The sequence below is a fragment of the Anomaloglossus baeobatrachus genome, chromosome 11, assembly GCF_048569485.1.
Source record: "Anomaloglossus baeobatrachus isolate aAnoBae1 chromosome 11, aAnoBae1.hap1, whole genome shotgun sequence".
Taxonomy (NCBI): domain Eukaryota; kingdom Metazoa; phylum Chordata; class Amphibia; order Anura; family Aromobatidae; genus Anomaloglossus; species Anomaloglossus baeobatrachus.
The window spans coordinates 70743729-70757737 of NC_134363.1; positions in this window are offsets into that span (position 1 = coordinate 70743729).

Genomic DNA, 14009 nt, shown 5'->3' on the forward strand with positions numbered 1-14009 from the left:
CTTCTTTGTCAAAGCACTGACTCTGGCTGACTGCCACGTCTCACTCCCACACTCTGCCCCGTCACCTCAGACTGAGCTCACTCGCATGTCACATCTGACTGCACTCTGCCCTGCATTCAGAGCCCATCCCCACCTAGGCTGCCCTGCCTCTCCTTCCCTGACACTGTTACCAGGGGAACCACTACTCTACACTGGCACCTAGTGGGAACACCGTGTATTAACCAACACAATAGGTAACATTTTACCATCCTTATCAACATTTGCCACCACACCATGTGGCGTCTTCAGGGGGGGAATTCTCTTTCCCAGCTAGGGGGTCCGACTACCCCCTTACATTTGCAAAATTTTGTAAACATTAACATTTATTCCCTTTATGGGAGGCACGGTTCCTTTAACATTACAAACTCTTATACTCTACATTAAAGCGGGTGTTACACACAGCGATATCGCTAGTGATATCGCAGGTGAAAGCACCCGCCCCCTCTCGTTTGTGCGTCACTGGCAAATCGCCGTCCGTGGTGCACAATATCATTCGGAGCCGTCACACAGGACATACCTGCCTAGCGACGTCGCTGTTGCCGGCTAACCGCCTCCTTTCTAAGGGCGCGGTTCGTTCGGCGTCACAGCGGCCGCCCAATAGAAGCGGAGGGGTTAGAGATGATCAGGACTTAACATCCCGCCTACCTCCTTCCTTCCTTATTGCCGGCGGCCACAGGTAAGCTGCAGTTAGTCGTTCCCGAGGTGTCACACGTAGCGATGTGTGCTGCCTCGGGAACAACGAACAACCTGCGTGCTCAACAATCAACGATATTTTAAAAAGGAATGACGTGTCAACGATGGACGATTTGGTGAGTATTTTCCATCGTTAATGGTCGTTCGTACGTGTCACACACAACGACGTCGCTAACGATGCCAGATGTGCGTCACGGAATCCGTGACCCTGGCAATATATCGTTAGATATGTCGCTCTGTGTGACGGGGCCTTTAGACATATAAATCTCGGTACATAAAACACATAAAACATTAGCTTTCAGCATAAAACATTCACTTTTGGCAATAAAACATTTTCTTTTGCACCTTGCATTGTGTCAATCAAGTGCAACATTTGTGAAGAAAAAGACAGCAATATGGGGGACCTGCCTGAAACCCCCAACATAGGCTCTGGGAGTGCTTTAGAGAGTTCCAGACCACTCTTCGTTACTTCTGCATGCGCAACAGCTTTTGGGGTCCTGTGGTTGCATTAATTCTAATTCTGGTAGGGAGAACAACGGCGGGCTAATTATTTGCAAGGTAGTCCTGGCCACACATAGTCCAGTGGCCCAGATGTCCATTTCAACACACTTATCAAACACTAAGCAGCATAATTTTCCAATTAACTATTTACAGGGGTCCAGGTGAACCCATCACTCCATTGCGGTGTTCCACTTTGAGGTTGACTGGGGTCGTAGGTAAGCCATAGACTAGTGTTGAGCCACCCCCCTAGTGTTTGAGTTCGATTCGGTTCGTCGAACGGCTGCTCAGTTCGGCGAATGTTCACCGAACACCTTCGAACCCCATTGAAAACAATGGGAGGAAAACACAAACACATACAAACACATTGAAAACACCTTCTAAGGTGTCCAAAAGGTGACAAACAACTCACAAGACACCACAAACACATGGAAAGGGACAAGTACATATACTCATGCGAAAACAAAAGAGCTGGACGAGAAAAAGGAGGAGACACAGATATAGGCATGTCATGCCCTTCTAAAATCATGTAAAACACAGCAAGAGGACTCCAACCAGAGTCTTGGAACATATAAAAAAAACAAAAAGGGGACTCCAACCAGAGTCTCCCTTTTTTCCAAAAATTGGGCCATAGACACCACTTAAGTGGCATCAGTTGTCCCTCAGTTGCAAACTTGACATGTTGATTTGCATGAAGCACAATCCAAATCCACAAGCCTTTACTCTCCCCAGGATGACACAGGGGTAGAAAAGTTCTTGCTGATCAATGACTTGTTCATCTTGGAACATTTAAAAAAAAACAAAAAGGGGACTCCAACCAGAGTCTCCCTTTTTTCCAAACATTGGGCCACAGACACCACTTAAGTGGCATCAGTTGTCCCCCAGTTGGAAACTTGACATGTTGATTTGCATGAAGCACAATCCAAATCCACAAGCCTTTATTCTCCCCAGGATGACACAGGGGTAGAAAAGTCCTTGCGGATCCATGACTTGTTCATCTTGCTGAACATTAGTCTGTCCACATTGTCACTGGACAAACGCGTGTGCTTATCTTTCAGAACATACCCAGCGGCACTGAAGACACGTTCCAAGAGAACACTGGCTGCGGGACACAACAAGATCACCAAGGCGTAAGTGGTGAGCTCAGGCCATTTTTCAAGATTGGAAGCCTAACATGAGCAAGGCTCCAGTTGCAGAGTCATGGCATCTATATTCACTTGGAGCTACTCCTGTATCATCCTCTCCAGCCGTTGACTATGTGACAGACTTCTTGTATCTTGTGGCCTTGCAAAGGATGGTGTAAAAAAAATCATGAAACGATTCCATAAAATTGCTGTTACCACCAGATACAGTGTTGCTGGTACGGTTTGACTGATGATGACTCAACAGTCCCATGGTTGGCAAGTTACAACTGTGAGATTCACTCTGTGCACCACTGGTGTTTAGTGGAAAAGCCGAGCTAAGATTGCATAACAGCTTCTGCTGATACTCCTGCATACGTGCGTCCCTTTCTATGGCTGAAATTATTTTGGTAAAATTTGACTTGTACCGGGGATCTAAGAGTGTGGCAACCCAGTAGTCAGCATTACTTCTAATTTGGACAATCCGAGGGTCATGTTGTAGGTAGTGCAGCAAGACGGCGCTCATGTGTCTTGCGCATCCATGCAGACCAAGTCCACGCTGTGATTGTGGCGGCGAGGTGATAACCGTGCTTCCTTCCTCTGACCTCTCAACCCAACCTCGAACAACCGAAATGTGATCAAGGTCTCCCTCATCTGCTGAGTCTTCCATGCCCATCGCCATTTCGTCCTCCATTTCTTCCTGGGCTCCTGCACCTTCCTCAACAGTTTGGCTGCTACCATGCGCCCTTGTTAATCCCTCTCCCCCACTGTCCCATGCCTGCCGCCTTGGTGATGCTGAACGCCTAGACCTTGTAGATCTTAGTATCCCTTCCACATATGAATCCTCCTGTACTTCTTCCCCTTTCTCTTGTCCCACCACCTGACTCCAAATACTGTTTAGAGTGTGTTCCAGCATGTAAATAACTGGAATTGTCATGCTGATAATGGCATTGCCAGCGCTAAACATCTTCGTCACCATGTCGAAACTGTGCACAAGGGTGCATAGGTGCTTGATCTGAGACCACGCCATCAGCGTGATCTGCCCCACCTCTTCATCTCGTTGGCCCAGGCTATACGTCATAACGTATTGCACCAGGGCTCTGCGGTGCTGCCACAGTCGTTGCAATATGTGGAGAGTCGAATTCCAGCGTGTCGACACATCGCATTTCAGGTGGTAAACCGGCAGGCCGAAAGACTTCTGGAGCAATGCAAGTTGGTAAGCGTTTGAATGGCGGAAATGAGCAGATAGTGACCGTGCCCTGTGAAGAAGCCCATCTAGGCCGGGATAGTGGGTTAAAAATTGCTGGACAACAAGGTTCAACACGTGAGCCATACAAGGCACGTGTGTCACCTTGCCCAGGCGAAGGGCCGCACCCAGGTTTGCAGCATGTCGCACACGGCCTTCCCTGGCTGCAGGTTGAGTGGAGACAACCATTTACGAAACTCGGTCACCAGAGCTGACCACAACTGGTCAGCTGTGTGACTCTTATTTCCCAGACATTTCAACGTAAAGACCGCCTGATGCCGTTAAGCTCTGCTGCCAGCATAGTAAGGAGGTGTGCGGGATTCCTTGTGCGCAGTTACAACATGGTTGGCCTTACCAGACAGGCTTTGGGCAGAGGTGAAGGACTCAGACGAGGTTGAGGAGGCAGAAGCAGTGGAGGAACTTCTACATACAGAGGATTGATGCACAACTCGTGGGGACGGCAAGACTTGTTCAGCAGACCCTTCTCCATCTCTCAACATAGTTACCCAGTGCCCAGTCAGCGTCATGTAACGCCCCTGTCTATGCTTACTGGTCCAAGTATCGGTGGTGAAATGCACCCTGTCACACACAGAGTTTCTCAAGGAAGCAGTGATGTTGTGTGCAACATGCTGGTGTAGTGTAGGCACACCTTTCTTGGAGAAGTAGTGGCGACTGGGCATCTGGTACTTGGGCACTGCGACAGGCATAAGGTCTTGAAAATCCTCTGTGTCCACCAGGCGGAAAGGCAGCATTTCTGTAGCCAACAGCTTGCAGAGGGTGAAAGTCAACCTCTTAGCTTTGGCATGGCTAGGAGGAAATGGTTTTTTACTTGTCCACATCTGAGGGACCGAGGGCTAGCTGCTGTGCTGAGACGGCGTTGAGTAGGGTGTCCCTGGAAAACTGCTGGTCTGTGAGGAAAGTGCAGGCAGAGATATAATGTTGCTTTCATCAAAAGTTGGTGCTCTCGATGTCTGATAGAGCTCAACACCAGCAGCTTTTTCCCCTTCCAAAACAACTGATGACCTTCCAATCACACTGCCTGTTGCGGTTAAAGAGGTGGAAGGTCTGCGTCGCAAAGCATGTGTGACTGCTGTCCCTACTGTCATAGAGGATGAAGAACCCGCGGATGCACTAGAAGGGGCAAACAGTGGTTGGCCCCCTCCACTAGGCCGCATTGTAGCACAGTGAGCTTCCCACTGGGACTTATGCTTCATATCCATGTGACGGTTCATGGACTAAGATTGCCGACAAATCTTACAGATGACATGAGTTGGGAGATCCTTTGCGATGTAAAAAAAGGACCAGGCTAGGCAAGGCTTAGAGCCCATGCGACCTGCAGAGCCACCCCGACTTGTGCTCAGAGGCAGAGTTGTGGTTGAGGATGCAGTTGTTGACGTGCTTCCAGTACTCCGTCTCTGTTCAGGAAGGCGCAAGCTAACCTTGTCGTCAGTCGCATCCTCCTCCACCGCCTCTGCTGACCTCATTGAGTGCCTGACTGTGGGTTGACAGTAAGTGGGATCTACAACCTCATCATCACCCTGTGTGTTTGCACTTCCCTCGTCCTCAGAGCTAACGTCTTCCGGCCCTGACCGAATAGTTAAGTTGTCATTCTATTGTGGGTGGGGGCCAGACCATAGTTAAAGGGCTGCTCGGGGATGCTCGGATCCGGGGCTTTACTGTGGCTCGAGTTGGAACCGGACCTGGGCTCGAGCAGCGGTCCGCCACCCACAAGTGAAAAGGGGATATTTACAAGGGACATTGTCTGTGATGCCACCCATGGTGTGTGGTAAGGTGTGGCACCACCACTGCTGTTGTGGGGCACCCGGGGCGATGGGATGGCAGCTGGATGTTAATCCCTCTGTGGGTAGGCATGGATGCCCCGGGGCCCAGTGTATTGTGAGGGGTTGCAGGGAGCAGTCTTTAGGAGGCAGGAAATAGGGAACTTACAGTTGGTAGTCGGGGTGCTGGATGAGGCTGTACTGATGTGGAGGGTCAGTAAACACAGAGTCCTTTTGTACAATAAACTGCCGGTGTCCGGGAGCCGTGGGCGAGTATTGTTCGGGTTGCACACATGGTGCAATGACAGGGGCTCTCCTTGTTGCACTGCACTTCGTAGTCTGCTTAACTCCTCTGGTTGGAACGGGGAGCCCACTCCTCTGCACTAGTCCGGGTTCCCGTTCACGATGCCGGCGGGCCACTACCCTGCCCCGGTCCACTTCGGGTCCCCTCCTAATGCCTGACTTGTTCCCGCAGTCCAGGGGCTCCAACCCCTGACCGCTCTGCTCCTTTCTCTTCAGACTCCTTCGGCACACAGTTTGATCCTTTTCTTTCTCTCCAGCAGCCCAGGAGACACGCTCCTTACTGCTCTGCCTCTCTCCTACAACTGACTGGACTCTTCACCTCCTGCTCTCTTCACTTCCTACCCTGGGGGGGAGGGCAGCTGCTCATATGCACCATGTGGGTGTGTGTGTGGAATTACCAAGGAGGATGCACTCTTCTGTGACTACCTGGCTAGGCCAGGGCATCACAATTCAAATCTGGTATCTGAGTCTCATCGTCATCAGCATGTTCCTCATTGTCTCCACCAAGAGGACTTACAGTTTGGGAATGAGGGTCTACATTATGCTTCTTCATCAGGGCCTGAATTTGACTCACAAAGCTTCTGGCCATCACTGCAGATCATTTCCAGGTCTGGACTCACTGTAGCTTTGGTGCAGACCTCTGATTCCCAGGCTATAGTGTGACTGAACAGCTCTGCAGACTCAACCATCTCTGTTACCCCATACTCTGCAGGGCGGGAGGAGACTTGAGAGCTGTTAGAAAGCAAGTGCGATTGGGGTGATAACTCAGAGGACTGGAGTCTTTGGGATGTTGAAGTTGAGGTGGAGGAGAGGCCACTTGATGGAGCACTTGAGATCCATTCAAGCAAGTGCTTTTTTTGTGCATCATCTACCTTTGGTAGAGTTGGTCATTTCCGTAAAAAAGGGATCACATCAGATTGTCCACGGAAAGTAGTAGACATCTTACTTTTGCTGGAAGATGGCCTTTCTTCAGCAGATGTTACTGTTGCTTTACCACCTACGCCACGGACAGAAACTTTTTTTCCCTTTCCAACACGCCTGTTCCCTTTTCCACCAGCATCTGTCCTTTTGCCACTCATTTTGTTTGTGACCAAATTAGACACTTAAAATATCAAAGCAAAAATGGAGAGGTGGTGTTGATTGCAGAGGTGGTCTAGCTTTATTGACAGCTGAAGAACCAACACTGACTATCCCAGACAATGAAACTATGTCCTAAAACTGGCAGCACCTTTTGCAATTAAAATTGCGTAGCAAAAATGGACAGGTGGAGTACAATGCAGAGGTGGAATAGCAAAATTGTAAGCAGAGGAACCCTCACATAATATCCCTGACAATGAAACTATGGCCCTAAAACTGGAGCAATTTTTGCAATTAAAATTGCGTAGCAAAAATGGAGAGGTGGGGTACAATGCAGAGGTGGTATAGCAGAATTGTCAGCAGAGGAACCCTCACTGACTAACTATCCCAGACAATGAAACTATGGCCCTAAAACTGGAGCACTTTTTGCAATTAAAATTGCGTAGCAAAAATAAACAGGTGCTGTACAATGCAGAGGTGGCATAGCAAAATTGTCAGCAGAGGAACCCTCATGTAATATCCCTGACAATGAAACTATGGCCCTAAAATTGGCAGCACTTTTTGCAATTAAAATTGCGTAGCAAAAATGGACAGGTGGTGTACAATACACAGGTGGTGTAGCTTGCTTGTCAGCAGAGGAACCCTCACGTAATATCCCTGACAATGAAACTATGGCCCTAAAACTGGCAGCACTTTTTGCAAAAAAATCGCGTAGCAAAAATGGAGAGGTGGGTACAATGCAGAGGTGGTATAGCAAAATTGTCAGCAGAAGAACCCTCACTGACTAACTATCCCAGACAATAAAACTATGGCCCTAAAACTGGCAGCACTTTTTGCAATTAAAATGCGTAGCAAAAATGGAGAGGTGGAATACAATGCAGAGATGGTATAGCAAAATTGTCAGCAGAGGAACCCTCACGTAATATCCCTGACAATGAAACTATGGCCTTAAAACTGGCAGCACTTTTTGCAGTTAAAATTGCGTAGCAAAAATGGACAGGTGGTGTACAATGCAGAGGTGGTATAGCAAAATTGTCAGCAGAGGAACCCTCAATGACTAACTATCCCAGACAATGAAACTATGGCCCTAAAACTGGCAGCACTTTATGCAATTAAAATTGCGTAGCAAAAATGGAGAGGTGGGGTACAATGCAGAGGTGGTATAGCAAAATTGTCAGCAGAGGAACCCTAACGTAGTATCCAAGACAATGAAAGTATGGCCCTAAAAATGGCAGCACTTTTTGCAATTAAAATTGCGTAGCAAAAATGGAGATGTGGTGTACAATGCACAGGTGGTGTAGCTTGCTTGTCAGCAGAGGAACCCTCACGTAATATCCCTGACAATGAAAGTATGGCCCTAAAACTGGCAGCACTTTTTGCAATTAAAATTGCGTAGCAAAAATGGACAGGTGGTGTACAATGCAGAGGTGGTGTAGCTTGCTTGTCAGCATAGGAACCCTCACGTACTATCCCAGACAATGAAAATATGCTCCTAAAACTGGCAGCACTTTTTGCAATTAAAATTGCGTACTAAAAATGGACAGGTGGGGTACAATGCAGAGGTGGCGTAGTTTGGTTGTCAGCAGAGGAACCCTCACGTACTATCCCTGACAATGAAACTAAGTTCCAAGGAATTGCCTGAGCTGACTTAGAAAGACGCTGCAATAAAATCTTGCACAGCGCTGCCACAGACCTGCCTAGCATAAATGGCTATGAACGGCTGTAATGTAGCCCTGAAAAGGGCTGAAATTACAAGTAGTCCCTAATCCTTAAACCGATGTGTAGATTGCACTGTATAAGTCTATAGCGCACAAATCAGCAGCAGCAGCAGCGAGAGCGGTGACTGTCACCCACCTGCAGCAGAGAGATAATGGCGACGACGGGGAAAATGGCCGGGTCTTATAGAGCAAAGACATGTGACATGCACAGCCTATGACACATGCCCTTGCTTGTCTGGAAAAAATCCACTTTGCTGTGTGTGTCTCTGTGATTCGCTGACAGCCTAGCCCGCCCCACTGTATGCGCGATTAGGAAAAAAAAAATGGCGATCGCCATTCTTTCAGCACTCAGCAGCACTGATCTAAACCCTGTCCCTCCCGCACACTATACGCTGAATTTTGATAATATCATTATTAACAGTGACTTACACTCTTACAGTGAAAAGCTAGCTAGTAACTAGCTATGCTTTTGGTGATCGAACCGTTATCGAACGGTAACTTGAACAGCCGAACTTGAAGCAAATTGTTCGAGTTCGTCGAACAACTCGAACCCGCCAAAAATCTCTTGAATTTGAAATTGGCAAACCGTTCAAATCGAACATCGCTCAACTCTACCATAGACACCCTGGTTTGGGTCTCCTGGTCACAAGGTCCCAGGCTGCATGACCAAAGTCCAGTTCACAATCAGAGTCCTCCCACAACCGGTTTGCCCGCACATCCTTTCTCTTTTTGACGGATGTAGGTGACATGGTCACCCGGGTACAGGTCCCAGTCTGGGTGACCCCTGCTGAGGTGAGATTCCACGTCCCACCAAGAGACAAATATGCCCTTCATCATCCCGGACTCGCCAATGAGCCTCGACCCCCGCTCTAAGTCAAATCTGACCACCACAGCGTGCATCAGCGGCACCCATTCCGAGCATCGCCCTTTACGACACCACTGCTTAGCGGCCAGGTTCCAGGCTTCCAGGATCTTATGCCAAGCATGGCATTCCTCCTGTTCTGTGAGCAGCTTCATGCGTTGCTGCTTGTAAGCCACATCAATGGCGCCCGCTGTTATGGTGGGTTCCAGGGGAGCCGGCATGTCTCTCCCCTTGTTGACCATCACATCCCAGGCTATGTTTGGTGTGCCGCGGCCAGGTGCAGGGGATGAGGGCGCTGCTACCAGTCCCATCAGGTCACCGTCGCCGACTCCCACGGCTGCAGGTGCTGAGGCTCCAAGTACCTCATCGGTGCCTGGTCTTTTCCCCTCCAGGGTTGGCGTTGCTGCTACTCCCCGCAGGGTCTCCTGCCAAATCCGGATGGCTCCCTCCTGCAGCTCCAGCGACTGGGCACCCAGTTGCCTCACTTCCTCCTGCAGCAATTCTGGGCTGATGACAGGTCGCATCCCCGGTACAACCTCGGGACGGCCAGGGAAGCTGATTGCATCCACCCCGCGCTCCTGGATGCTCGGGTTGCTGCTCCACATTTTGCACCCGGTCTCGGGCTGCGCAGTCAGCCCATTCTTATGCACTTTCCAGGGAGGCATGTCAGTCCTACTGGGTAAGTTTTGTTTCTTGTTTCCAGCAGTAGTGGGTGGGCACAGAACTTCGCACCACTCTCCTACCCAGCCCACGAAGGGCGGACACACCCAGACGGGGTGATTACACATGGTGCCCTTTGTTCTTTAATGGCCGCTAGTATGCATTCTTGTAAAAGTCAGTTCGTAGGCGTGCAGTACCCGTGGGCACAAAATCCTGTTTGTGACGCCAAGTTGACGCGTCCACGGGATTTTGGGGGATAACTCGTCACCGGGCCGGTGTATGAGAGGGGTTTGGGATGTCACAGTGGCCAGACCCGGTTCTGTGACCCCGGCGGTGTCAGTAAATGGGGGATTGAGGATGTGGAGCATGTGTTCGTGACGCCACCTGTGGTGTGCAGCTCTACTGGGAGCCGCCGCCGCGGGATGTCTTCTCTCTGAGGCGGATGATAACGCAGCTCAGATGGTACAGCTCTCCACAAGCAGAGTTCAGGCCCCAGGGAGAATGTTGGGAGTAGTAGTCCACTCAACCAAGAGAGCGTGGGGCGTGGGAAGGATCAGATGACACAGCGGTTGCAGTTTAAGTTTTTTTACTCACTGAGTTGCTCTCGCCCTTGGACTGCCTGACTCCGCTGTGATGGGCCCCAGCCCATCCCGGATAGTTCAGAGGACAGAATTGGTATTTCTTTCAGTGAGTCCTTCCTCCCTGCGCTGTGTTGTGTGAGTCCCTTGAACCTACGCGGCGACCCATGTCCTGGGAATGGTTCTTTTCCCGTCCAGTATAGCAGGCAGCGCGAGTTCGTTGGTTACGACTCCTGGCTCTATATGCTGCTTTGTCCCGGGATCTGTGTGTGGGCCAAAAGACTTAAAATGATCTGCCCGGCGGATTCTGCTAGCGGGATTTGCAGTGCCCACCATCCTAGGGCTCCTCACCCTGAGGTGTGCACCAGTCCTGAGGAAGTTATTAGCTCTCCCCTCAGTGACTGTGTTCTCCTACGTCTCACTTGGTTCCCTGTGGTTTCTCAACTGTCTGAGTGTGTGTGTGTGTCACCTTGCTCCCCCGATCAGTCTGTTCATCCCACGGTTCTTGAGCTAGAGGGAGGGAGGCCTCACCCACACGATATGGTGATCATCGGAAATGACACTACCCTAACACAGTCCCAGTGATAGGGCAACTAACTATGTGTGTTGGTGGATTGTGGTTTACCGGCGATGACCTCCTCCTTACCCGAGATGAATACTGCACCTCTGGTGAGGTGCAGTTGTGACGCTTTGGACTATTTGGGTCGTCACAGGGTTCTGCACAATCTGCCCTCCCCGTGCAGGACTCAAACCCCCATGGTTCTCGGAACCTAACCTGCAGTACTGCCTCCACCAGCATTCACAAATAATAGATACACTTTGCACCCCACCAGTCAGGCACACTAGTGGGCTGCTTAAGCAGGAATAGGGTTGCTCACCTAGGGGTCAGGCAGGGATGTGGGAGGTGTCAAGTTAGTTCAGTGGTAGCCCTTGAGCTGTGAGGAGCTCTGAGGAATCTGGGAGTTGGAGCTCCCAGGGGAGAGGAAAACTAGGTTGCAGATGATGGTCTGGACCTAGAGGAGTCGGACCCCCGGTCGCAGGGAATTGAGGCTATGGAACCCATCGAGGAAGACGGCCGGCAGCCTGGTCCTGTCACCGGTCTGTAACTGAAGGCACGACAGGGTACACAAACCCTAGGTCGGGGAGAAGCTTCAGGCAACCCAGCAATTAACCTGAGAACGGTGCCTTTATGAACTGTTCCCACGAGCTCCAGAATCGGGGCACTAGGATAGGGCTTTCCTAGCAAGTGGCCCACTAAAATCCTGTGAGCCCTGAGAGCAGGCTCCTCCACGTAATCACAGTGGGGAGCGGGGCCTGGATAGCTCCAAGCTACCGGACCACAACGGACACTCTAAAACGTAGTGCCAGTAGGCAAGTTACAGACCACCAGCAGCACTGCAGGGGACGGGACCCGGACGAGCTCCCCTTGAGAGGCAGTGGCGTTCAGAGACTTGGTTTACTCTGTCGTGAGCGTCTGCTTCATTGCTGAGTGAGTACCCGACTGACCCCTGCACTGTGTCCCCGCATCACCATCCAGAGTCCCGGGGCTTACCCCTACCCGTGGAGGGCAACGTCACCTAGCTACCTCACTCCATCACCCCGGGTACTCCCAACGGCAGCGGCAGTGCTCCCAATTACCACACACCACAGGTGGCGTCACAAACTGTACCAAATTCCCTGTAAATACTCCCTTTTACATTTGAGTGTGACCCCTAAGCCCCCGGGTCCGGAGACTCTCGAGCCACGAATGAACACTACCCCCAGATCTGAGCAGTTTGATCCACTGCTGGTGCGGCACACAGTACCTTGTGGCAACTGAAGCCTCCGAGGCACCACATGTCTAGCATTAACAGTGTATAAAGTTAATACTGCTGCCACCTGACTGGGGCAGAATAGTAAGCAGTTTTAGCTGTTGTCTGAGGTATAAGGGTTCCCAGTAAAACATGTCTACACTGGTCACTCACCCACCTACCTCATTATTTTAACTTAATTTCAAAGCTGTATTTTCTCGGCCAGACCCTGTGCGGTGCATGGCCCATGCCTGACTGTTATGTAAAGACACTATGGGTACTCTGAAGCATTTAATGAAACAGACCTCGTGTCGACCCCTAACTTTTGGAAATGTAGGGACTCTAAGTTGGATATCCAAGTTTTGTCTTGTTTTTATAGCAGGGGTTTTAGAGAAACAGGCCTACTCCTGTCACTTATCCACCTTTTCATTTGAAAGCTGTATGGGGTATTCTTGGGCAATTGATGAAACTGTCCTAGTATCTGAACCAAATTTTAAAAATATGGAGACTCCAAGTTGGGTCCCCACATTGTGTCTTCTCCATAGTGGCAGGGGTCTCAGAGGAACAAGCCTACTCCTGTCATTCAACCACTTAATTTGAAAGCTGTAAAATTCTGGGTCAGACCCTGTCTGGTGCATGACTCATACCTCACTGCTGCGTCAAAACACTGTAGGTACTGTGGTGCAATTGATGACACTGTCATAGTGTCTTCCTCTAATTTTTAGAAAAGTGGAGACTCCAAATTAAGTCTAAAAATGCAGTTTTGTTTGTAGTGGCAGGGGACTCAGAGCAACAGACCTGCTCCTGTCATTCACCACCTCTTCATTTGAAAGCTTTCAATTCTGGGAAAGACTCTGTCTGATGCATGGCCCATGCCTAACTGCTGTGCAAAGCTACCATGGGTACTCTGGGGCAATTAATGAAACTGTCTTGGTGTCTGACCCTAATTTTAGGAAATAGTTGTTGTGTGTTGCCTGTAGCAGTGGGGCTCCCAGACTGGCAGGCATGCAGCTACCTTCCACTCATCTACCTCTTTTACTATACTTAAATGTGTCTAGGATTAACAGTCTATGAAGCTAATATTGCACTCACCTGATTGTGGTTGAGCATAAAAGCTGTTGCATGAGGCATGAAGGCTCCCATCCTACCAGGTCTTTTTCACATGTTACTAATTCACCACAATATTTCTTATGTTAATAGTCTAGGAATCAAATGGCTGGGCCACAACAGTGTGGCACCACTGTAAAATGGTTTGACCTGCTTTGGCAGCTTTTGGGCCCCTCTAAAGATGTTATCTATGGCTTTGCTTTTGCTTCCCATTGAATTCAATGAGGTTTGGAGAAGTTCATTGAACCGTTTGTCGCACATAGGTGAAATCGGCGAACAAGAATTGAATCAACCTTGGGAGGTTCGCTCATCTCTTATAGAGAGCAGGAAAAATGGACTTGTCCTTTTCCATGTGCTGCCTGCAGAATGAAGATTAGAATTTTATAAGCTTCAAATAGTCAAAAGCTTTATTGAAGTGTAATTGCTATATGCTTCAGAGTTTGTCCAATTCACTGAGGCTCTTCACAACAATAGTAAATAGAAAAATGTAAAGTCTAAATGGCATCAAATTTAAAAGGGGCCAGACAAGCAAAGTAAAC